The sequence below is a fragment of the Protopterus annectens genome, chromosome 5.part0, assembly GCF_019279795.1.
Source record: "Protopterus annectens isolate FY-2018-M chromosome 5.part0, PAN1.0, whole genome shotgun sequence".
Taxonomy (NCBI): domain Eukaryota; kingdom Metazoa; phylum Chordata; order Ceratodontiformes; family Protopteridae; genus Protopterus; species Protopterus annectens.
In genome coordinates, this window is record NC_056735.1 from 22,555,427 (window position 1) to 22,582,341 (window position 26,915).

Sequence of the window (26,915 nt, forward strand, 5' to 3'; positions counted from 1 at the left end):
CTGAATTTAGTGCTATTTTCTTTTTCACACTTATTGAAAGTTTTTGTGGTAAGGATGAGACCTAAAACCTCCTGTTTTATGTTGGTTTTCTTTATAACAAATTGTAAATTAATTAATGATAATGTTATGGTGAAATTCATTGAAAAAGTATGGAATTTCAGTTTTAGACATTATGCTTTTTTAAAAGCTTGTATTAAGCTAAAAAATCACCTTCATTGACTTGTTTATTCAAAGCTGACAGTATGAGAGGTTTCAGCTGTGTTGCTGCATTCATCTATCAGAGGAAAGCATCTACAGCTGCTTCAAAGACAATAGTGAAAAAAGTGGAAGTGGATCATCTTTAAAACATAGGACCAGGATTCAATAAACTCTGTGTAGGCTCCATGCAGAGCCTACAGAGAGTTTGCATGTTTGCACAATGATGCACGGCAAGTGGTAGCACACAATGCATATTAATTGCACGCAGCCCATCTTAGCTAGGTTTCATGGCTGACAACAGTGTTGCTGGCCAGGAAACCACATAAGCAAATGCAAATATCAGTTCTGTGTAAAGCAGAGAGCACCTATCGTTCGCTGATTTATCACCAGGCTCACAGATTGTTGTCAGTCTGTTAGTGCAACTCATCTGCACAAAGGTCAACATAATGAGGGGACAAATAACCAGACACAGGGACATATTTGACATAGATGTTGCATAGAAATGTGTTAGAATGAAACTTTCTCAACCTCTAAGAGCAAGAAATCTGGACAAAGCCATAAATAATGGGGATCAAAGGCCCAAAACTAGGGACAGATTTTCAATATTGGTCTTTCAAACTTAGAAAGTTGAAGGAATAATAGGTTGTGCAGTACCATGAACATTCTGAAGAGTATGAAGTTTGAAACTCAAATGTATGTCATCACTTTTTGACTTCAATCTGCATTGACATGCCAATGATTTGCCAGAAAACCAAAATGTTCTGAGGAAAAGATGAGAAATATGAGACAAAAAGTGGACATTCTGCACAAATCAGGACATTTAAGAGGTATGAAATCAAATGTATGTAATACTGACTCACATCAGTCTTGAGATTATCCCAGTGACATGGCAGAAAGGAAAACGTGTGCTCATCCTGGAAATATCTGAACAGTTCAAAAGTATGAATGTGAAGTATATGGTCCAAACACAGTACAGAGCAGTGTATCTACAGTGCAGACTATTGTGATATCTCATCCCTGGCATTGTGTACTGAATGTGTGTAAATGATCTGTAATGGGACATGGACTGCCATGTAAAATAAACACTCAGGGGAAGTGTGTGTATTGAATAGAGATGCACATGAATTGTAGGAATGAACACAGGGAAACATGACAGGTGAAACTACCTAATGTACTGCAGAGGAGGGCATGTCAATGGAGGATGGTTGTAGCAACAACACCAATCACATAGGGACTGTACAGTGAAAATGTGTTTTTTGTCACTGTCACACAAGGTGACATAACAATGGGGAGGATGTCTGAGTGAGATAAGCATCCTTACATGAATAATGCAGAGGGCATTTATTAGGGATCTGACATGCAGTTGTGGTAGGGTGCATATTGTGAAGCTGTGCAAACTGATATGCCTGATTATGCAGAGCAAAGGTCTCCAGCAAGATGGGCAGAGGTAAAGGCTCATGGAAAACATTACAAGAAACAGCCACAATCATGGACAGTATCAGAATAGTACCACTAGCTATCCCATGCCGCTGACATAACATATGTAATTTACAGTTATAAGACATGAGTCTGCACACGCACACTTGAAAAACTATTATGATACATCCAGACTCTATGAGGGTAACCTTGAGCACTTCTGGCACTCTTACATTTGCTGGAGGTGTTAGGAGGGACACTGCAATCCCTGCATATGACATTATGGCCAGTGCAGGCTAGTTGTTTTATGTGCATGACACACACACACACATATATATATATATATATATATATATATATATATATATATATATCTATACATATATATATATATATATATATATATATATATATGTATGTATGTATATATGGCACAATCCACATCGTCATGAATGATGTACATGCCATTAATGTTGTCAAACACCTATGTATGTAGTGTGTGCATAAGCAGAACAATTACCACATGTGTATCTGGTGTAACAACTTGATTGGTGTTCTGCACCATCAGTCATGTATATTCTACAGAAAGAATACCTAGGTATGGCCAATAAGCTGTGTGACACCTCACTGTGGCAAAGGTGGCATACTTCTGTTACACATCGCTGCAAGATGTCTGGAGGTACATGAAGAAGGGCGCATTGTACACAGTTATTACTGTGATGAAAGCTGGGAACCAGGAAAGTATTATGGCCTCTGATGTAGATGTCCTTTACATACCCAGTACTTGTGTCACATTCAAGGGAGTAGTCAGCACTGTGACCACATGCTGGTGGATGTACCACTTACCATCTACCCCAGCATATGCGTGACATACCTAATTAAAGGGTGTAATGTCCATAGTGTCCATATTATACTTGGGTGATGTGTCTGTTTCCTGATATGACAAATCCCTCCATATGTCTTGTCAATGCAGGTGTAGTCATGCTTGTGGCAGCAGTGTTTGGTATGTGTTGCTGTTGTCTGTATTGTACTAATGTCACAGTTGTCAATGATTGCCCACATTCTGTAGTCATCTGTGATGTCCATCACTTAACTAATGGTCAGGAAAGGGCCCAGCAGACAGCCCTGATGTAGGGACCTGATCACTGGACCTGAGGTATAGGTCATGTCATAATTTCAACATAGTGAGATGCCACATATGCAATACACTGGTCTACCCTTTTGGTGATGTAGCTGTTTATGGACACATATACCAGTGTTGAGTGAATATCTCAGCAGGGATTTGTGTCAAATGCCTTGACCTGATCAAGTTCCACCAGATAATACTGTTGTCATCATGCATGCCCTTGATGACCTATTTCTGGACATCTATCAGATGTAACAGACATGATGTAGCATTAACAACTCCTACAGATCTGTTGTACACAGCCATGGTATGACTAGTATACATGTAGAAGAGGTCCATGATCACATGTTGGTCCACCACACAGTCGAGGAGAGTCAGGATGTCTCTATACATGCATGCATGTGTCAGGTGCTGTCCCCTCTATTCAGATGGATTGATGTTGATGTACACCTTTGTATGGGAATATAGCCCATGTGGAGGGTGTACTGATGTGAGCATTCCACCATATCAGGAATGTGTATGTGCTGGGTCACAACATAGGCAATTTATGATGTTGTCACAGGCCATTGCTTCCTTGTAGTAGACCTAGATGGAGTTAAGACAGTCCATACTACCTGTCATGATCTGGCCTAAAGTCATGACACAATCCCCCACTCAGTTATCATTGAGAAAGCCTTCCAACTGGGGATTAACCCTTAAGTTCGTAGATGGCTAACCAATTGGCTCACTGATAGAACATATACTGTGAAAGTTGGTGAATCACCCTGTACCAGTAAAGCTGTCACCATTGGCAAACTCCATGGATCTGATCTCAGCCTTTTACTATTTAGACTCTATTTCATGACAGTTCAGGCTAAAATATATGACCATTGCCTTACCAAGTTTTCTGATTTTTCTGTATTGGGTGCAATCATTGAGTCCACCAATGATTATAACATAGCACAGGAGGAGCTAACACAAACAAATGAATGGTGACAAAGGCTCACACTCTACACCTAAATGCAGAAGTGAGTAATTTTTTATGTTGTCCATCTGAAAAGTGGAATTCCATGTTGATCACAGCATTAACAACAGTCCTGCTATGCTGACACCCAGTGATGCCAGCACTGGGAACACATGTAGATAGCAGTCTAAACTTTGACTTCCAAGCATCCACACTGGTATTGAAAGCCTATTTTGTACACATCATATGTCATACTATCATATGCAGATCTTAGGATTGTATGACACTACTGTAGTAAAAGCACATCATAACAGTAATAAACTACAATGCTGTCTTTCGCATGTACAGCTGGAGATACCACAGGGCTTTCTCAGCAAGATAACACAGGGCCTACAAGCCATTCCATGATGTATGTGGATAGAGTTAAAGCCATGTCACTGTAATGTGTCTGGTATAGGATGAGATAACATCTAACTCTGTCCTGGTGGGAATATTGCACATCCAGAAAATCTGATATAGCTGATGACATCAGCAATGTCTTTTGAGGACAATGCTAGTAACAGTGTCGCATATGCTGGTGTAAAAGGCTTTCTGTAATGTCAAGCAAGAGCACACGCACAGTTGATTGCAGTAAGAATAGACCCCCTACCTAAGTACACAAACTAGAGAACTCAGTACTTTATGCAAGTGCCATGGCACAACTCTGACTTTGAGTATGTCAGACAACACTTTATGGTTGATGACATCAGCAGTGTCTGTTGAGGAGACTATAATAGTGTTCCACATGCTGGTATAAAATGCTGTCTGTAATGTCAAGCAAGAGCTCACACACACACACACTTGACTGTAGTGAAAATGGAACTCCTACCTATTCAAGTACACTGACTACAAAACTCAGTACTTTACACAAGCCCCACAGCACAAGTCTGACATGGAGTGTGTCAGACAACACTTTATAGTGAATTATCTAAGCAGTGTCTGTTGTGGAGAATATAACAGTGTCCCACATGCTGGTGTAAAATGCTCTCTGTAACATCAAGCAAGAGCTCACACACATACACAGTTGACTGGAGTGAGAATAGAACCCCTTCCTAAGTACACAGACTACAGAATTCAGCACTTTACACAAGTGCCACAGCAAACGTTTGACTTGAAGTGTGTCAAACAACACTTTATAGCAGATGACATCAGCAGTGACTGTTGATCAGGCTATAACAGTGTTCCACATGCTGGTGTAAAATGCTCTCTGTAATGGCAAGCAAGAGATCACACACATACACCCAGTTGAGATTAGCAGGCCGTGAGGGGGAAAAGATATTAGCTGGGCTGCAGAAATGGATGTGTAGGTATCTGCAAGAATCAAAATACTTTAATTTGATGGTATTGGAGCAGTAACTGTGGGATGCACACTTTTTAGGGACACACACACATGCCCAGTTGACTGCAGTAAGAACAGAACCACTACCTAAGTACACAGACTGCAGAACACAGTACTTTATGCAAGCCCAATGGTACAGGTTTGACTTTTACAGGACTGCAGGTGAACTGACAGTAGATGTAGTCAGCTGGCCATGTGGGGGACAAAATGTTGGCTGGGCTGCATGAAATGGATGTTTAGGCATCTGCAAGAACTGAAATATTTTTAATCCATGGTACTGGAGCAGTAAGTGTGGGATACACACTTCTGCTCTTTTGTCTATAGACACACACACACACACACACACACACACACACACACACACACACACACACACACACACACACACACACACGTGTGTGTGCATGCACGCTTGCCAGTTGACTGCACTTAGAACAGAACTCCTACCTATCTAAGAACATGGTCTACAAAACATAGTCCTTTACACAAGTGCAATGGCAAATGTTTGACTTTTCAAAGAGTGCAGGTGAACTTATAGTAGATGACATCAGCAGGCCATGTCAGAGACAAAATGTTGGGAGGCCTGCATAGGCTCATAGCTTCTTATGTTCATAAGAGTCTACGAGCCTAGTTGGGCCTGTGGTGTTTAGAAGCCTAGCTGTGTAAAAATACAAGTGTTCTTATTGAGCCTAGTTGGATGGTTGTTGTTAGCAGACCTATTTTGTGAGCAACACCAACTAGCCCTGTCCATGAGGGACATTGGTGCCACCCCAGAGATGACTTTACAATCACCCAACTAGTAGTCAAGGCTGCGCTTGAACAGGGTCATTGAGAAGCACTGCTTTATATGCAGTGGGAGCCTATTACAGAGGACTGTGAGTTGTTGGGGGACATATCTGTCTCTCTAGCATGCTTTGTTTATTTCACAGGCTAGGTTGAGAACCCTGGGCCAAGTTATTCCTATCCCATTTTATTTGCAGCTGTCCAGAGTAGGACAGGGTCTGAGACTGCTTTGTAGAGCAGGCATAGGTCATCTTTCAGCAGCCTGCATGAAGCTGACTACAGGTACATGGGCTTATCTTTCAGTCTTTCCATTTATGTTACATTTGGAGGCCCTGGAGTCTTCCAGGCACAACTCTGTGTTTTCTCCACACCAACCCTGGTCTTAGTTGGGATGTCCATATGTATGATGTGTACAATGCAGAATGTGTGTGCTACCACTATGGACACATAGTGTTGAAACTGTAGATTGCTATAAACATGTGTTTGCAAGTTTCACAGCTCTGTGTTTGAGCTTAGAGGGTGCTGTGTATATAATAATTAGCTGGGGTACTTCATTGCCAAAGGGGACAATGAGCCATTGTATGCTTTAAGGCTCAGTCCGTGAGTTTTGAACCAATCATTTGTGTATGGCAGCCCCTTCCATAATATGTTACCATCACCAAGGGATTATATATTACTGCTTCCAGTTCAGGTCATCTGCAAACGTGGTAAACTGCAGGCCATCTACCATTGTCTGCTCTTCAGGGAAGTAGTTTGAAAACAGTTGAGGGCCAAGCACAGATCCTTGTAGTATTCTAATGGTAAGTAGCTAGTAGTGAAGGTACAGTCCTCAAATTTGAGTGTGTGTTATGTCAGTGAGCTAGTTGCCTATCCCCCTACTACTGTATGGCCTAATTCACATATGGCAGACCTTCACTATGACACATGAATGGGGGATAGTGTCAAAGGCCTTGGATAACTCAACATAGGTGGTATGTCTTGTTATTCCTCATCCAGGACTTTGCGGTTAGTATCTAAGAAGTCCACAAGGGTCAATAAGCAAGATCTACCCTTGACAAAAACAAAATGGGTAAGGTCAAGTTTGTTGAAGGTCATCTATGTCCCTGTGGATATGGTCCATGCTGATTCCTTCCCTGGCCTTGCAGATAAGTTTTTTTAGGCATATGGGTCAGTAGCTGTAGTTCTGTATCTTACCAGATTGATGTGCATTTGATATAACATTTCGTAGTGTGGTTGATGTATGTGTGGAAAAAGTACTGAGACCCCAGGGTTACAGTGCTTGGGGAGTGCCAACACATGGATGTATTGTAAATATGTGACATACTGTTAGATAGGGCCCTTAGTTTGTAATATTTCCACATGTTATTTCATGTCATACACAGAAAATGGACAGCAAACAGACGTAATACAACATATGTACATTTCCATAGCATGACAAGCAGTGGGTTTGTACTATGGTTAGCTAAGTGCATATGCATGCAAACTACACGTTTGCACTTAGCTAAGGACAGCACAAACATGGGCCACATTGCTAAAGTCTGACAGTTGGAAATGAGGCTATGAAATACACCTGCTGCTTAACAGACTCTGTGACAGCATGTGTTAATGCAGTGATACATTCCTTTTTTGGGCCAGATGGTACTGGGTTCAAATACAGGTGTATGTCATTCTTTAAAACACTTTTCATTACAGAGTGATAATGCAATGACATGAATTGTTTATATGAGATGTGTTGCTGTGTGTTGGCATTGAGCAGCAGAATTAAGCGGCATTGCAAGGGAGTAACTGCACCTGTTTGCCACTGCTCACAGTTGGCACATGATACTCACCTCCACACAAACATGTAGCCCAAAAAGTGAAGTGATCCATTGCTTTTCCAGCAACTTATGTGTGGTGTGTGTGATTCTGTTTTTGATCAAATTAAAGATGATAAAACTGGGTAGATAGTAAAGTGGTGAAATGGGAACAAAGCAGGGGGAAATAAAGGGAAAGCAACACAGGAATGTGCAGGAGGAAGGTAGGAAATTACCACAGCTATCCATTTCTTTAACAGTGTAAACTAAACATATGCGCAGCAAATTAACTGTATTTGGACTGTCACCTCCAGAGAGAGGGGTGACCACAAGACAATCATGTTGTATAGCCAATTGGACTAAATCAAATGTGTCAAGATGACGTGTGAAAAATGGAGAGCTATGTATGGGATGATTTTTTTTTGTTGGACAGGTGCCCATTTATTTTTATTTCAGAGAGAAAGGAATGCTAGGAAATGGATGTAGGTATGTCTGGGTCATGTAAGTTGGGTAGGTGAGGAAGCAATTGCAGACAGACAAGATAAAAAAGACAAGACCGGGATGGAGATGGACACACAAGTTTGAGGGGCACCATGATTGCGGTTAGGGTGGGGATATCCCAAACCCATGAATGTCAAGCTGGGTGGCGGTGAGAACTGAGTCCTCTACCACTGGACTGTCATCGCTGTCACCTCACTCTGTTGCTGGCTGGAGTACTTGGATGTCTCCTTTTTGTCCACCTAGTACTGTGCAAAATGAGGGAGAGCAGCCTCTCCAGCCAGCGTAGGTGTGCACCAATAGTGTGGTGCAGAACCTTATGCACCATCCCTGGTTAACTATTGCAGGTGATAAAATCACCATGTCTGCCACTGCTCCTGGAGGGTATCACTGGAGCAGCCTCTAGGGCAGGTAGTTGAGGGGCAACAGAGGTGGAGCTACCAGGTGCTGGGCATTAGTGCTGGAGCTGGTGGATCCTGTGGGACAAGTATACTCCACTGTTCTGTGGAGCACTTAGTGATATGGTACAGGATGACGTGGACACATTTTGATGACGCACAATAAAATCTGAAAAAAGGAAATAAAAAAATAAAATAATAAAATGTTTTTACAATGAAATGAAATAAAATAAAAATCATAAAATAAAATTAAAAAACGACACTTCTTTTATAAATAATATGAAATAAAAATAAAATAAACAAGAGAGATAACGGCTGGAGTGAGAGAAAAAAAAAAGAGATAAGATTAGTACCTTCATATGCCACATACAATTATTTTAGTCTATTATCTTAACTATTACCTTTAAGACTACCACCTCCTAACAGATACACACTATACTATAGATTGCAGTAAGTAATGCTTGACATGTACATATATTTATTTTATTTTACATTTGTTTACAGGGAAGAGCTGTCCGTTTTCAGTGGAGGCCCGGGTAGAAAAGCTCCAGAACAATTGCTAACCTACTATATATAAGATATTTACACATTCAGTTATAAAAATATAGCAGACAGTAACATATGATTGCATAAAATATTTACATAGGCATAGTGGTTTAGACATGCAATTCAAAGTATAGCAGGTAGTAACATTTGATTGTTGTTCGTACAGTATGCTTAGTAGAGATTTTCAGCTATGTTAGGAACCTGGGTGGAAACTCCCAGATATGCTCAGAATTAGTCCAAAATGATACAAAAATCACTGAACCCACAGACATTGCCAACATACTGGCAGACAGGTTCAGTGCAAACTTCACCCCCCTCTCCCCCCCTAAAGGAGTGTAGCCTCCCAGACATCTCAAATGCGCAGGTGAAAGCTGCTCTCTCTAAAGCTAAAAACACAGCATCAATGGGACCGCATGGTGTCCCCGGCTGTGTGCTACACGAGCTAAATGAGGAATTAAACCCGCACATAAGGCAGCTGTTTAATCTCAGCTTTACCATAGGATACGTGCCCAAGGAGTGGCGTACGGCAACTGTGGTCCCACTCCACAAAGGCGGTGCCTCTACGGACCCTGGTAATTACCGCCCCATAAGCTTAACAAGTCTAGTCTGCAAAGCTATGGAGAGGATCATAATGGAGCTCATAAACAAAGATATAGGGGACTTGCAGACATTGGACCCGACCCAGTTTGGCTTCGTCAAGGGCAGATCATGCCTTTTGAACTTGGTCGACTTCTTCGAAACAGTCACCAAGGCCATTGATGAGGGAAAGGCATGACCTTGACCTTGCAAAGGCTTTCGACACAATACCCCACTCGGGTATTGTAGAAAATCTTACCAGCTTAAATGTAAACCCGTATGTCACAAGATGGGTTGCAAACTGGCTTAAGGACAGAACCCACAGGGTTAGAGTTGCTGGCGCTATGTCAGACTCCAAGCCGGTCACAAGTGGTGTCCCACAGGGCTCGGTCCTCGGCCCCCTATTGTTCGGCATCTACTTCTCAGAAGTACAGGCCAACATGGGAGGACTTTGGCTGACAAAGTTTGCAGACGACTGCAAACTGGGCCCCATAGTGGAAAGTGCATCGGACACGGATATCCTTCAGAAGGGACTCACGGAAACAGATAGCTGGTGCCAGAGCCATGGCCTGAAGTTAAACGCCAAAAAATGTATAGTCATACCCTTCGGGAAAAACAAGGTAACCCCAAGCTACCATGTAGGTGGCAATCCACTAAGCACAGAAGAGGTTATCAGGGACCTGGGGACCCAGGTTGACAGTGGCCTTTCTTTTGACACTCACGTTGCTAAAGTGGTTAGAAAGACCTTCTACATTGCCCACCTGATCATGAAGGGATTCACATCCAGATCTAGTGAGGTCATTGTTCCCCTGTACCCTTCACTTATCAGACCAATGATCGAGTACATTGCCCCATTCGGGATGTATCTCACCCGACATCTGTAGCAATTGGAGAGACCCCAAAAGTTCCTCACCAAAAGGATAAAGGGACTCCAAAATCTGTCATATGCTGCCAGATTGAAGAAACTCCAGCTCTATTCAGTCGCATACCGTCTGCTCAGAGGTGACATGTGCCTGGCATACAAGGCCATGTCCAAGTCGGAATTAATGGACATGCTCCACCTCAAAAAATCCAAATCCACCAAAACCACTAGAGCAAGTGACTTAAACCTTAGCACGGATATAAATAGGACGTGCTGGAGGGATAGATTTATCACTCAGAGACTCCCTATGCTGTGGAATAAAATCCCGGTCCATGTGAGGCAGAGCACCTCGCTGGCTCTGTTCAAGAGAAATCTTGACCTGTGGATGGGAGATCGTAGGTTTACCCTGGGAATCATCTCTGTGTCACTGCTGGACAGAGGCACAACAAACTAATGGGCATAGTATTTTTTCATATAAGGGGTGGCGTAAGCCACAAAAATTTGGGCTAGGCTTATAAATGCCTTAGGGCAGATAGCCTAGTATACACCTATGAACCTATAATCTTGAAGATGTACTGAAGATAAGACAAGAAAGGAAAAACTAAAAAATTAGGAGAATATAGACAAGTTCATATGAGGTGCATTGACATTTTAAGGGAAAGCTTTTCAGCTTAGTCGAGGGGAGGGTTAGTGGATATAGATGGGGCAGTGGGGAGTAGGCAACAGTGAGTTGGTAAGTAACGTGTGATAATCTATAGTGCATCTGTGGGAGTCTTAAAGAGGTTGGATAGTTGGTAGGGAAAAGATATGTCAGCCAGGCACGAGGCAGTTTCATATCCAGGAGTTGTTTAGGTGGGAAATAAGCTGTTTTTTGAAGATGGTTTTATTAGGTTGCACCCTGATTTGTAGTGGTAGGGAGTTCCAAGTCTTGGCAGTGTTGCTAGAATACAGGGAGTCACCACAGCTGTAATAGCTTTTGGAGATTGCGATTAGTGCCTTGTTAGTGGATCTAAGTTCTCGGTTATTATATATTATTATATGTTATGCACATAAGCATTTTATAATTATACAGATTGCAGTTTACAGCAGGGCATTGGTGCCACTGGTACAGAGGTTTTAACATAATTTAAGTATTACTGAAAAATTATCAGTATTGTATAGTTGGGAAGTGTGGTAATTGAACACAGCATCTGACTAAAGTCTAATATTGTACTCTTGGTTTGTACTACAGACTGTTGCATGCATACTTGCTTTACAGTTGATATATGCAAGTTCAATGTGATACAACATAAAATATCAAAAAAAGCCATCTTTAACTTTTAATGCTACAAAAACACTACTCTTCTGCTGTATACATACCATATGCATCCCTCATCCTCACCAATCTAGCCCCATGGGTTCAGACACTGACCTCCCAATCACTATCAGCTGTTGAAAAAACAGAACAGAATACAATTATGAATACCATTCTTGCCTATATTCAGTTTCTAAGTTTTACAAGTACTCTCTGTAGTTGATACTTACACAGGTGTGGGATGTCTGCAGTCCTAAATTCCTTGATCCAAGCATAGAGGGTATCCATCTTCCTCCTCTGTAGCTCATTGAAATGATGTCTACTTTGGTCACCAGTATACGGGATACCTGCAGCACTGGATACAGCCTGGGCTAAACTATCTCAAGCTTCTGACTTATACTGGGAACCAAAATAGTCCCCCTGCAGAAGTCTGGCACTGTTTCTTAACTAGGAGTCCAATAAAAATTTTGGACTCCTGGACACTCCATCACTGTGCTCTAAACCTGACACCTTCCCCACAAATGTCTGCCATGTTTATCATGGATCAGGAGCAATGGAGAATGCTGGTTTCCCACAAATTCTAGTTATCACATTTACTGGGAGTATGCACACTGTTTGAAACTGTTGCACTCCGCTTACCATCATGCAAACATGATGCTCGGCAGTGTGCACCTCCGATCGCTGGGTTTGCATGATGGTAGGCGAAGCCCAACAGTACTAAGCAGTGAGTCATTACATAATTGCAGTTGCAAATTCAAGATTACTGGATTACAGGCAGTTGTGTATACGTGTTAGGGAAATGTGAAGGCCATGCCAGTCCAGATAGCAGAATTACTCTTAACAGGAATATAGTACACAGTATACCCACAGTCATACGTCTGATAATAAATGTGATAATACATAGATAAATAAATAAATAAATAAATAACTGACATAATACTAGTGTTTCAGCCCTCATACATATAAATAATATCAGCTCCACTATGTCAAGTGTTATAAGTGAGATTGACTATAACGGGAAGTGGAACAACAGTAAAAGTGTATGGAACATCTCGTATTTGAACGCAGGACCATGTGTATGGCAGTCTTATACTTGCAGCTGCTGCCACAAAAAGGTTGAGAAACCACCTATCTGTTTTGCAGTTCATTACTATAAACTGCAATGTCGCAACACTAAATCAAAGATTGCATACCCTGTACTACAACACAGGACCATGTCTACTCCAGCCCTATACTTACGCCTACTGCCACAGGGCTAGTTACACGACATTCCGTATTTTTGTAATCACTCTTAAAGTCTCACCGTTAACTGCTGTGCAATGCTGCTTAGTGGATTTGTATGATGCCCACTAGTATTAATTGAATACATCTGGTTTCTATTTTTGGCTGTTTGGATCCTGTCTGCTTTCTGGGTGGTCCAGTTTGCACACTGCCACATTTTGCACAAATGAGATAAGCATAGCCAAACCTGACAATAATTTTTCACCATTTCCCATTACCAACTGTCTGATGTACAAACTCAAGTATTAAACAAGGATTTAAACTTTGTACCGACTTTTGTGATGCCTGAACATGTTTTGGTTAATGAATTAAATTAATTTTGTAGATTACTTAATCTGAAAATATTTTTTTCAGATACAACCAATACTCGAAGATCTAGTGGGTTTCATTTTGGGAAATCCAGTTTCCAGCCTCCCATGGATAAGCACGTTGCCATTTTTAAGGAATGGGTTCTTAAAGATTTACATTTCTCTTATGAACATCAGATGATTAGACATAATCTAACTATAACAGAACAACAAGCCCTACGGGACCTTAGTTCTAACCATGATATAGTTATTTTGCCAGCATATAAGGGAGGTGGCATTGTGGTGATGAACTGGGATATGTACCAGGCGGAGGCTGAAAAGCAATTGTCTGATCCTCGCTTCTACATACACATGGTTGTGGATCCAACTCTTAATTTCAAAAAAGAAATAGATTCTTTTCTAGACCTAGCCACAGAGGAAGGAATAATTAACCAGAAGACCTGTAGACAACTTAAGGTGTCAGATCCCATACCCCAATATTTATACTTACTTCCAAAGATACACAAACATCCTACTTGTCCTCTGGGACGACCTATTGTGTTAGGAAGAGGATCCTTAACTGAACATTTATCCGCCTTCCTCGGTGAATTTTTGCAACCTCTATTACCTATGGTTAGGTCTAGGATAAAAGATACCACACATTTTCTAAACATTATTCAGGACACACAATTGGAACCAGACTGGTATTTATGTACACTTGATGTCACCTCTCTATATACAAGTATACCACATTGGGCCACATTACAGGCCATCCAATATTGGCTTGAAAAATCACAACTATACACCCCTGGGTTCAACACACTCCTTATATGTTTAATAGAACATGTGCTGACAAAAAGTGTTTTGCATTTCCATGGAAAAGCATATTGGCAGGTTTGTGGCACAGCAATGGGAGCATCCTTTGCTCCTATTTATGTCGATTTGTTTATGGGTCTTTTGGAGGAACAGTTAATATATGATGATAGTCATAATCTTTTTCTTGACCAACTAGATATCTGGAGACAATATTTGGATGACTGTTGGATGGTGTGGCGGGGGGACCAGCTATATGTGCATGAATTCATTCGATATCTTAATGAGAATAAATGGGGTATTCAGTTTACATTACACATTGAGTACCATCAAATTACATTTTTGGACGTTACTATAACCAGACAAGATGATCATACTTTACAGACACAGGTACATAGGAAATTTCCAGAATACAATACCCTATTACATGCCTCTAGCTATCACCCTCGCCACATCATCAACAACATTCCAAAATCACAGTATCTATGTACTAAACGTATATGTTCCTCCGAACAAACTCTCAAAGCCTGCCAACAGGATCTAACTAACAGGCTGCTTACTAGAGGATACCATGAGGACTGCATATCTCGAACATTATCTCAGGTGAATCAGTTAGATAGATCCCAATGTTTGGCATACAAAGATAGAACTACTCAAGTTACCACAGATAATTTACAACCCATGAGGCTAGTGACTACATTTGGGGCCAATACTCACAGGTTTAAAAATATTATTAATAATCATTGGGACATTTTGCTTGCCCATGACAATTGAATGAACTACTTAATCCCAGGTGTTCATTTTCTTATCGCAGAGGTAGAACCATCAATTCTTACCTATCTCCTTACAAACACTATAATCCACCTATCACTTTACAGAAAACTCTATTTGGTGACACGTTATCTGGATGTGTTCCATGTGGTCATTGTAGTGCTTATGTACATATTTCAAACTAAAGAATTTACCAGTTGTAACACATCCAAGAACTACCAAATAAGATGTTTTGGCAACTGCAGTAGTGATTGGATTATTTATTTGGCCACCTGCGTTTGCTCTTCATTTCATGTTGGACAAACGTCCAGACCCTTCAGACACCGAATTAATGAACACCTAAGTGAAATTAGAACTAAAAGGATCTCTAACACCCTTTACAAACATACTGTGACACATTCAACTGCTAAATTTACTTTTACTGTTATAGACAAAATACAAATGAACAGAACATCCAAAGCTGGATGGCACAATGTATTAAATAATAAAGAATCTTCTTGGATCATCAGGCTAGGTGCCTTATTCAAACAAGGCCTGAATGAGTTAAATTAATTTTTGGTTGGGATGAACTGATTAACTAATGAATCATTCTAATCAAGTTTGAATAATTCTAATCAAGTTATCAAGCCTTTCGGCTGATTTGTGTATATAAGCAGAATTCGGGGTTTGCTCTAATGAACATATTTTGATGCAATGAAGAAGGCTTGAGTTTTAGCCGAAATCTGTTTGCTTGTTGTGGATATTTACTTTATGGGTTTGCCACAGTAAACTTCTAAGAATTTTCATCTTTCCCTTGTGCTGGATAATTTTTGGACTTTTGGATGTTAATGAACACAACCTGTGACTTGTGTGCCACTTACTTACATTTCTAACCTTGCATTTAACAATTTGTAGACCTAGTAGAGGTAAGGCAGCTTGCAGTGCTGTTGTTTTCCTTCTCCCAACCAGTAATCATACACAGTTGTAATCCATTAAAACCAAACAATGAGGGAGTAACTGCACTAATTTTACATCTCCTACATGGATCCAAGTATTTGGGATTCAGCAACTCTAAAGAGTTCATACCCTATCTGCATCTTCACCATGCTAACAGCCCTGAATCTGCACCATACAAAAAACAACCATGTAGGTAGGCAAACTGATAGTGAAGAGACTTGTTTATGTTTGGAAGACTGCACATATGCTATTTCTTCAGGATGTATCTGTACAGAGGAGTACTGAACTTCAGAAGGTATGCTTGCATTTTGTCAGCTACATACTGCATATGCTGGAATGTATTTAAGAAAAATCTGAAGCAAAGCTTTTACACTTTTATCTGGATACATTAGTTAGAAGTGTACTGATAGCATGGGCATGTTTGCCACGCCATTTCAGAAGTATACATGATTTCCAGTACATGAAATGGAATGATGTGTGATAAATAAGTACAAATGTTTTAGGGACAGTTCCTTTGATAGACCTTTTAGCATTTCAAAGATGGTTTGTTAGCAAAATGTGTCAGTACCCTGTACATGTGGGAAGGAACAAAGGTGAGCTACTGTTATGGCGCAAACAAGGATATGTTGCTATTGTTACTCTTCTTGCTTGGCATCCTGCCTGTTGTTCATATTTCACATTTATAGATGGTTATATGTTTCTCCAGGTGGTAATACTGAGTGGCTACCTTTTCTGTTTTATCTGGAAACAGTTATTCTGTACTTATGTGATACTTGTGTGTATTATCCTTCTGTTGTCTTTTAGGACACCTAGGAGTATGCCACCAAGGCATGTCAATCCTTGGAGACCCCCATTCACAAATGCTGGGAACCAGGTGATAGTGGATGCCTTTAGGCAACATGGTGCTTTTCTGATGGAAAGAGGATGAGGAGATATGGCATGTATGATGCAAATTTGTCAACAGATAGTTGCTGATCTGAATGCTGTGGCTAGCCATGGAAGGACATATGAGCAGGTACACTACAGGGCCACTGACATGATCAGAGCCGCATGGAGAAGTGCAGCTGCAGTGGGCAATGATTGGATGGGTACCGGGGAACCTCCACTAACACCCAATGAAGAGTTTGTGGGCAATATCAGCTCACAGGAGAGTGCAGTACAGCATGTTCTGGGTATCAGAACAACAATTTCAGAGACAGCAAGCACATCCCAGGAAGAACTTCCAAGTAGGCTTTGGTATCTCAACAGTCGAATACCATTGAGGAGTAAAACAATTTAAATCAATACATTACTACTCTGTCACTTGTATTTTTTGGGTGAGGGATTGAAGCTTGCTACAGTTATTAGCTTAGGTTGGAGTTGACAGCCACGTTTTTGTTGAAAGTATAGTTAATGGACATATAAAGGGGTAAGTGTATTACCCCCTGTGTTACTTTTAATTGTGATGATGTTGCCCTTACCTTTTGCTTAACTTCTTCCAGGCCCATCTGGATTGCAGGGGAGAATCTCATTTGCAGATGGTATGGCAATCATTTTTATGTCAGTACTGCTGAGCAATTTAAAGAAATATTTTAGTGTGTGCTGTTGATGTCAGGCCTGTTGTTTGTATTGCTGTACTGTCTGTAATAGTGGCACCACTATTAGTTTCTTAGCATATACTAGACTTCAGTAGTGTAGGTATTATTTTTTTCCTGTGTTTGTTGCTTTTTATCACAGGTGATCATGACAGTGAAAGTGTGGGACATATGCCACCTGATGTCAGTGTAACAGCAGACTGTGATGATGATGGTGGCAAAACTGAGTCACAGTCAGGGGGAGCATAGGTTGAATCTGACACTGAGGTTGACATATAGCCATCCCCTGCAATTCTATCAGACACAGCCAGTAGGCATACGCCTACCTATTCCAGTGACCCTACAGATGTTGGACTGGTAGAGGGCGAGGCCGTTGATCAGGGAAGTGTGGTTACTGTGGCTTCAGTGCCTGTTGAGTCTGGTCATAGCCAAAATGTGTGCAAGGTGCCACACAGAAGGGTTGATGGGGTGCTTGGAGGGGGCCTGCTGGCACTCCTCCACCTAGTACAGGTGTCTCTTCCCATGCCACTCACTGAATGTTTAGGGCCATCATGGAAGCATAGGCACATTCCCATAGGTGCTCCAGACAAATGCTCTGGGTTGTAGATGTGGCACAGGCTGACATGCATGACTTCCTCCACTGTGTTACTGATCCAGTGAATGAGGTGAATGACAAGTTGGAATAAAAGGTGTCTGTGATGGAACATGCATTGTCTGTGATGGAACATCTGCTGGCAGGAGAATGACATCCTCATGGGCATAGGTCAGCCACATCATCTGCTGTCAACCAACAGGGCTGTGCCCGAACAGAGTCCCATACTGACAGTACTTCCTCTGTACCAGCAGTGAGATTGCTGTCTACACCGAGACATGGCAGAACATGGGGTCATGGTCCTGTGTGTCCCCATGAAGGGAGCTCATCCAGCAGACATCGGTTGCATTCAGGTAGCAGCATTGTATCTGACCATTGGTGTGGATGGGTCAGTGCAATTGTTGGCAGAGCCACTTTTTGTGGTCTGGGATGACAACAATGAACCATCACCTCTACCATGCAAGGGTCAAACCTGTCTGATATACCAAGAGGAAGTGCCAGCACAGAGCTTGGTTTTGTTCATGCAGACACTCGCACACCAATTTCACCTGGAGGACCCCTACATACACACACACATAACAGTTACATGGTTCAGCCATGCAGCTTAAAACTAATTTCTGTCTCACTGGCCCTTTGTTGGTTTATCCAGTTAGGTAGTGTTTTTTAATAAATCTGTCTTTAAATTAATGATTTTAATGAGCATGATAATTGTTTAATTGATTGTGTATTTAAACAACAAGTTGTATGGAAGTAAATGTATTCTGATGAAGCCGTGAGATGAAAGCATGTATTAAATTGATTTGTACGCTATTTTGGCTTGGATTCTACTTTTATTGTCGTATTTGAGGTCTTTGGATTTGTTTTTGCATTTGCTTTTGCCAGTCGTGACTGAGTTATTGGTTTATCCAGATGTCTGTCTGCTTCTCTTTCTTACTTGCACACACTCACAGAATTTCTGTTCCAGCCTAGGCCAACTGCCCCCCCCCCCCCCCCACACACACACACACAGAACACTCTATGCAATTGATGATAACTGTGCCATATCCGTTTTCTGTCTTTTGGATTCAGGGATACATAAGCTTTGTGTCTGATGCTCAGGGTGCATAGCTGACTTAAAGTGTCTAGTATATTTGCATTTGTGGTGTTGAGCTGGTAATTTTACCTTTGAATTGTATTGGCCTTGGAAAGTTGCACAACTGATGGTATCAAAATTTCCCGCCTTTATTGTGAATGATCTTGTGAGGGATGTGAAGTCAGAAACTGCAATGTGTATCATTACTTTCTAACTTCTCTAATGTTTTTTCATTACGAATGTATGTTGCTAAACTGGGCAATATAGTGACTATCACTACTTTTGAGGGGTATGACTGTGTGAACTTTGATGCCTGAAGCCTACTACTAAATAACGAACACATACAAGTAATACAAGTCTCTGCTGTCACATGTTAAGATCATTTCTGTACTAATCTCTCACCTGTTACTTGCTTACAGTACCAATTAGTGTAATACAAGGATATGACACTCATTCATATTGTTGCACAACACACTCCAGGTTAGAGTTGTATCTTGTAAATGCAGCAATTAACATGGTTATAGTTCAGGACTGACTCTCTGTCTAATGCATGCAGTACACAGCCACTTCATGGTGAGGTAAAGTTTGTGTGAGTTGCCTGGCAACAGTGTTACTGTATGTATGTGTGTAGAAGGAAAGTTTTAGGCCCCTAGGTGGTGAGTGAATGTGCTGTGCAGTGTCTCTTGGCCAATGCAAGGGCATACTGAGCATGCCTGCGTCTGCCTGCACTCACAGCAATTGGCGGTTCCCCCTCTGAATCCTCATCTTCCTGTGGCTATGGTAATCTTGGCATTGGTGGTGGGAGGTGTGCCCCTTCCCCTTCCTGATCCTGCAGAAGCTGTTTCTTCAGGATGATGTTATATACCATGGCATATACTGTGAATATTTCTGTACATGTCCACGGATTGTAATGCAGGGCTCCCCACTGGAACCGCAACTTCAGCAGCCAGACACACAATCTGTGATATTTGTGGTTTGAGCGTGTGCCTCATTAAGGCGTTCTTTCATGGGTGTGTGTGCATTTCTGATGGGTGTCATCAGCCACGGTTCCAGTGCATAGCTTGCATCCCCCAGTAAATGACCCTGTGAGATATCCCCCTTAGCAAACTTCTGGCACAGTTGGGAGGTGTGCCATACATGTGAGTCGTAGCTGCCAGAATTTGTAGTATACACATTCACGATGATTCCCTTGGCATTACACACAACTTGGCAGTTGACAGAGTGGTATCCCATTCTATTTATGTAGAGCCTACCCTGTTCCTTAGATGGTGCCTTCATTTTTATGTGTGTGTGCACTCTATGGCACTTAGTACTTCAAGGTAGTGTGCTACATGGTAGAACTCCTGTATATTCCTGGTCCTTTCCTCAGAACTATGGGATAAATATATGTGGTCACTGGCATGTTGGAGCATAGCATTCAGGAATTGGTGGAGGATCCTTGATTCTTTTTCAGAATTTTTTTTATTTTTCAAATACATTTGAATGAATTCCATAGTATTTATACATAACATCTTAAATAAGTATGTACACTATTTACATTAGCCTGGCACTATAACAGATCTTAATGTATGCTGTTACTTTATAAGTATGTCCAATCCATTATTAGAGTGATCAATTATTGTATAGTGTCAATCAACGATAAGACTTTTCCCCAAGGGTTGTTGATAAATGGCTTTGGATAAATTCTTAGTTCTTTAATTTTAATTTCCAATAATGCTGTGGTCTTCAGTAGGCTTTAGAAGTCTTCCAAAGTTGGTATTGTTTGCATTCCATCTTTTTGTTATACACTTCCTTGAAATTGCAAGTATAGTCCATACTAGATACATGTTTGACCTATTCAAATGAGGACATTCATTCACATTTAATAATACAAGAGCTTTAGTTAAATAAAATGATTCATTAAGTAAAGCTTGGAGAAAGTTATTAGTACCATTCCAAAATGGCTTAATTTTAACACAATCAAAGAAAATGTGGTTCCACTCTGCACTGTGTACTTGCTCACATCTCCAACATACTCCTTTTATGGAAAACCTAATTTAACTGATTCTGTCTGGGGTTAAGAATGCTGTGTGCAAGCATTTCCAGTTAAAAACTTTCCAGTATTGTGTAAAGGATGTATATTGTATCAATAATAAGATATTTGTTTTAATATATTCGGTTAACTGTATTTAGTGTCCTTTTGTTATATATTTCCAATATGAGGCTTTGGGTGTTGTTTTATAGTTTATTAATATTTTGTAAAATTTTGAAATACTGTTTCCCATGTCAAAGTCATTATATATGATTTCATATATGTATTTCGTAAATTTAGGTATTTCTTTAAATGAAGAATTGTTAATTATTCTACTTAAATCTTGCGAATATGACAGAATACTCCATAAAGTTAGCCAGTCCTGTTGTGGAAAGGATGTATATTTTATCTATAATAAGATATTTGTTTTAATATCTTCAGTTAACTGTATTTAGTGTCCTTTTGTTATATATTTCCAATATGAGGCTTTGGGTGTTGTTTTATAGTTTATTAATATTTTGTAAAATTTTGAAATACTGTTTCCCATGTCAAAGTCATTATATATGATTTCATATATGTATTTCGTAAATTTAGGTATTTCTTTAAATGAAGAATTGTTAATTATTCTACTTAAATCTTGCTAATATGACAGAGTACTCTGTAAAGTTAGCCAGTCCTGTTGTGGAATTTTGTATGTTGTTTTTATTACTTGCATATCTAAAACTTTTAGTTCTTTGATACATTGGAGCCAACAAACAAATCCTTTCTGTTCCCAGGAATTAATAATTTCTCTATATATTTTATGTGGAAAGTTCTTTATGACTACAAAAATGGTGTTAAAAGATCAAACCCGATTAATAATTTTCCTAAATGAGCCAGTGTAATTAATCATATGCGTTTTAGTAGATTTAGTTATGTTATATCACATACTAATACGTAATATGTGCCATGGCAAATTGTTTTTATCTGTTATTTCAAATTTTTTTGTAAATCAAATGTATTTATTGATATTACAGTTAGTAATTCATTCCACTTTGCAGAGTAATTTGGACTTATCCAATCTGAGATTGTTTTAGATATTGATGCTTTTATATATGTTTCTATATCAGGAAAGTTTAATCCTCCCTGTTTCCATGGTCTGATATGATGTATTAAAGCTATTCTGTTTTTTTTGGGAAACCATAAAAATTTATTAAGCATGAATTTATTTCTTTAAGTATATTCCTTTCTGGTAACAGTTGTATTACCATGGTTATATATAGGATCTTAGACTACAGTTAATAAAAATGTTTTACTGCCCATCTTCAAATTTTAATCATATTGATGATGATATTGTAGTTTTTTGAGACTAATTCATTATTATCCTTGCATAACTCAATTCCTAGATATTTTAAGGTAGACTCTTGTTTCCCTATGATGTGAACCCCCCCCCTTAGTCTGCAATTATTTTTTTTTATTTAAAAATACAATTTTTGATTTATTGAAATGGAGTTCTGAAGTCATGTAAAATTTGTCAATTGATATATCTAATTCTTCTAATGTCTCTTGTATTAGATAATGTTAGTAATATGTCATCAGCAAATAGCATTATTTTAGAATTGTATTGTTCATAAACATCTATTCCTTTGATTTTTATATTATTATGAATTGAATCTGTCAATATTTCAATAGCCAGAGCAAATAGAATTGGTGACATGGGACATCCTTGTTTAGTGTCTTTTGTTATATGTATAGATTCAGAGGTAAAAGGACCTAACCTGACATACGCTAAATTATTTGTGTGTATGTATGTATGTATGTATATGTATATATATATATATATATATATATATATATATATATATATATATATATATATATATATTCTTTAGGAGATGAACAAAGGATGCAGGAAATTTAAATAGCGTTAAGATTTTGATCTTTTTAATACTGGCATGTGTGTGTCTATGATATATAAATCCAGTCTGATCATTATTTATTGTTTTGGATAGTGGTATTTTCATTCTGTTAGTTAATATTGTCATGAATATCATATAGTCATTATTTAATAATGATATAGGTGTATATGAGGTACAGAGGTTTGGGGATTTGTTTCCCTTTAGGATGGGTGTGATTAAGGAATATCTCCAAGAGGGTGGTATTAAACCTTGTGACTGAATTTTTAATAGAGTTTTATGGAAGAGGGATAGTATCTTTGAAGGAAAAGTTTATATATTTCCATAATTATGCCATCTATACCTGGAGCTTTATTATTTTTACCCTCTTTTATTGAATTTGTCATTTCTTTGTAGGATATGGGTGCTTGCAGATCTGGTTTTAATTTTTCTGGTATTTTTTTATATTAGAAAATGTTTCATTTAGATTTAATTGATCAATATGTATATTTTCTTTTTTGAAAATGTTCCATATAGTGATTTCTATAGGCATCAAGAATGTCACCTATATTTGTGACATTTTCCCCTTTCTTTTCATGGAAGATACTTTTAATGTTATTAGCTTTTGATTGTATTTTGATTGTTGTGGATAAATTATGTAGATATTTAGGAGAAGTGGCCAAGGTGTTAATTTTAAGTTATTCTAAAGCTAAACTAGTTTTATGTGGTAGAATTTCATTGTATTTATTGTTTAATACTTCTACTTTCTTTTTCATCTCCAAATGATTTTGATTTTTTTCAGCTTTTACTGACAAAAGTTTGGATTGTAGATCTAATAATTCAGAATCCCCTTCTCTGATTTTTTTATACCAAATTAGGATTTTACCATGTATGTAAGCTTTAATGAGTCCCATGTCATTATTTTATTTATCTCTGTGGTGTAACTAATATCTAAGAAGAACTGAAATTTAGATAATAACCAGGGTTTGAACTCTTTAATTTTAGATGTTATGTGATCCTATCTCACCTACATTCTGACTGATGGGTTCGGAGCCGATCCCTCGGCTCCGACTCGGCACGCTTATGCCAAAGAGCGAACTCTCTTATTGGCTGAGCTTACTATATCCCAGGATGCACCACTACCAGTCCCCCAGATCTCGTTTGCCGCTAATCTGCGAAGACGTGGTCTCGAGCTGGCTGAGCTGAGTAGTAAATTTACTAACTTTTTTCTGTCAGAATTTTGCTGTTCTTGTCATAAAAAGCTGTTTTAACGGCTATTCTTCACTTTTGTGTGTGTTTGGAGTTTGTGAAAAGACTTTGTTGTGTGATTGGGTTGAGTTTGATTTAGGCCTCCTTCATCTTAGGGCCTTCCCGGTCAGTCAACATCCCTTAAACCTTACAGGGTTTCAAAGTACCCTTAGTAATTTGTGATGCTTTCTTTACCTAAACGGCAACTGTAAACCTATTATTAGGTAGTGTCAGTAAACAGAAAGTCAGTGGATAGTGTATTTTCTGTCAGGGATTACTGATTTTTTTTTTGCCATAATGTCTCAGAATCCTAGGCCTTCGGGCTTTAAAAAATGCACCAAATGCAATTTCAAGATGTCTATCACAGACGATCACTCGCTCTGTGTGTATTGTTTGGGTGCAAAACATTTACAAGAGTCATGCAGTGTGTGTCACGCTTTTTCCTCAAGGGTCCTCCAGGAGAGGAAAAATAAACTTATTCTTAAAGGGTTAATAAAACCTTCCTTTGAAGAAGCTTTGGCATCCTCTCCTTCTCCGGCTAAAAAGAAAAGGGCGTCGGCTCCGACCAGTCCGTCGGATCCGACCGCCAAAAGACATAGGCAGGCTTCTCCTTAGGCTCCAAGGACTTCGGAGCCGAGGGCGGAACGGTCTGCCTCGATGCCACCAGTCTCGACTCCTCTGGCTTCGGAGCCGATGGCTGGGGCATCGAGAGGCGGGTCACCTTCCTCGGCTCCACTGGTCTCGGAGCCGACAAAGGTTGCCCGCTCAGACACTTCCTCCTTGGCGCCGAAGTCCACCTCGGCACCGATGGAATCTAGTGTGGGTATTCCTTCGGCGCCGATAGTCATCGGGTCGCCTCGGAGCCGGTCCCCTAGCCCTTTGGGGCCGTTGGAGAGGCCATCTCGAACCCGTTCAGTATCCTCTCGGTCTTCGAGGATGTCGGATTCAGATATAGACAGGGTGCTCCAAAGACTGTTCCAGTCCCCAGTCTTTCAAAAATTTGTTTCGGCTCCGACCCAGTTGGCTTCTGAGCCGATAGCCCAGGCCCATCCCATTGCTATTCCTCCTCCGACCGCCCGGCTCCGTCGGAGCAGGTGCTGTTGGAGCCGGTGGAGATCTTAGGGTCGGCTCCGACCCTTACTCCAACCGGCCTTGGGTCCGAGTTTGGTACACGGACTTCTTCGGCTGGACCGGGGTGATGTTTGGGACCTATGCTTTCGGTTCCGAGCCTCCCTCTCGGTGCTTGACTGCGGGACTTCCGTCGGCTATCATGGCTCGGGGACGGACACTCCCAGGACTCTGGGGTCCGGCTTTCAGAGCTATGAGGAGTGCCTTGGCCAAGTCTTCTTGCCATCTCTCCGGCTTTACCGCACCTTCCCTGGGCGTGGAGACTGGGTCTTTGGCAGTTCCCTGTCCGTAGGCAGCGGAGCCCCTGGGCCTGAGGTTACCCCATTGGGAGTTCCCTCCTCCTGAGGGTTCTTGAGTTGTCTTGGAGGAACCCCCAAGGAAGAGATCGTGCAAGAGGAAGCACGTGGACTCCCCGAGTCTATTACATCGGACACTGATCTTGATGATGCAGAGGGTCCCAGTCGTCCTCGGATGATGTCTCATTTGCAGACATCTTAGAGATCCTCAAACAACGAGGCGGCTGGATATCCAAACCCCCCTCTACTGATGAGTCAGTGCTACTCAAGGCCTTTGGGGCTCAGCCCTCCGCCTCCTGGGTGTCTCCGCCCTTCGACGAGCTTCTGGATTTAGTTTGTCGGCGTGGAACATCCAGATACCGTGGAACCAGTCCCTTCTCGTCCTAATAAATTTTTGTCTGCCCCACCCGAGAAGGAGTTCCTCACTAAAGGCGTGGCTGTAGATGCCATGGTGGTGGCATCTGCTACACAACAGGACGTGGCAGAGGCTTCATCGTCCGTCCATCCTCCTAATAAGGAATCTAGGAGCATGGACAGGTACGGGAAGCGCACCCTGACTTCAGCGGCCTTTACTTTAAGGTCTCTGAATTATTTGGCACATTTTACCAGGCTTCAGAGGGATCTGGTCAAGGAGCTGTCAGATTCCCTCTCGGGTAACCTACCTGAGCAGCTAGCCCAGTCGGTTAGCTCTCAGTTGGCTATCCTTACGTCAATTTCTAACTCGTCCATGAGGCTCATTTCCTATGCGGCCGAAGGCGGGTAGAGCGGCAGGCACAGGCGTGGCTCACGGAGACAAGCCTGGCTCCGCTGTGTCAGTTCTGGAGGCCTTCAAGTCTTCCTTCACGACGCTCCCTTTGATGGGTCCTCTTTGTTTGGACCTAAGGTTAAAGACACCCTTACCGCTGTGAGCAAGAGGGAAAAACTTTATCTGCCGTAGGTGCCCGTTATTCCACTCCCTTTCGGCCTTATCCCAAGGCTAAAGGAGGGGGGAAGATGTGGTTCCGTAAATCATGTAAGTTTTTTCCCCAACAGCAGGAAGATTCCCCTTCCAGAGGCAGAGGACGGGGAAATTTTTCTGGGAGACGCCGTCCCAGAGGCGGCAGAGGGCCCCGCAATTCTGGAGACCGCGAGTCCTTTCGTGGCTCTTCAGCCTCCCACACATCATGAGGGATTGCCCGGCTGTGCTGCTCCGGAGCCAGTCGGGTGTCGTTTTGCCAAGCA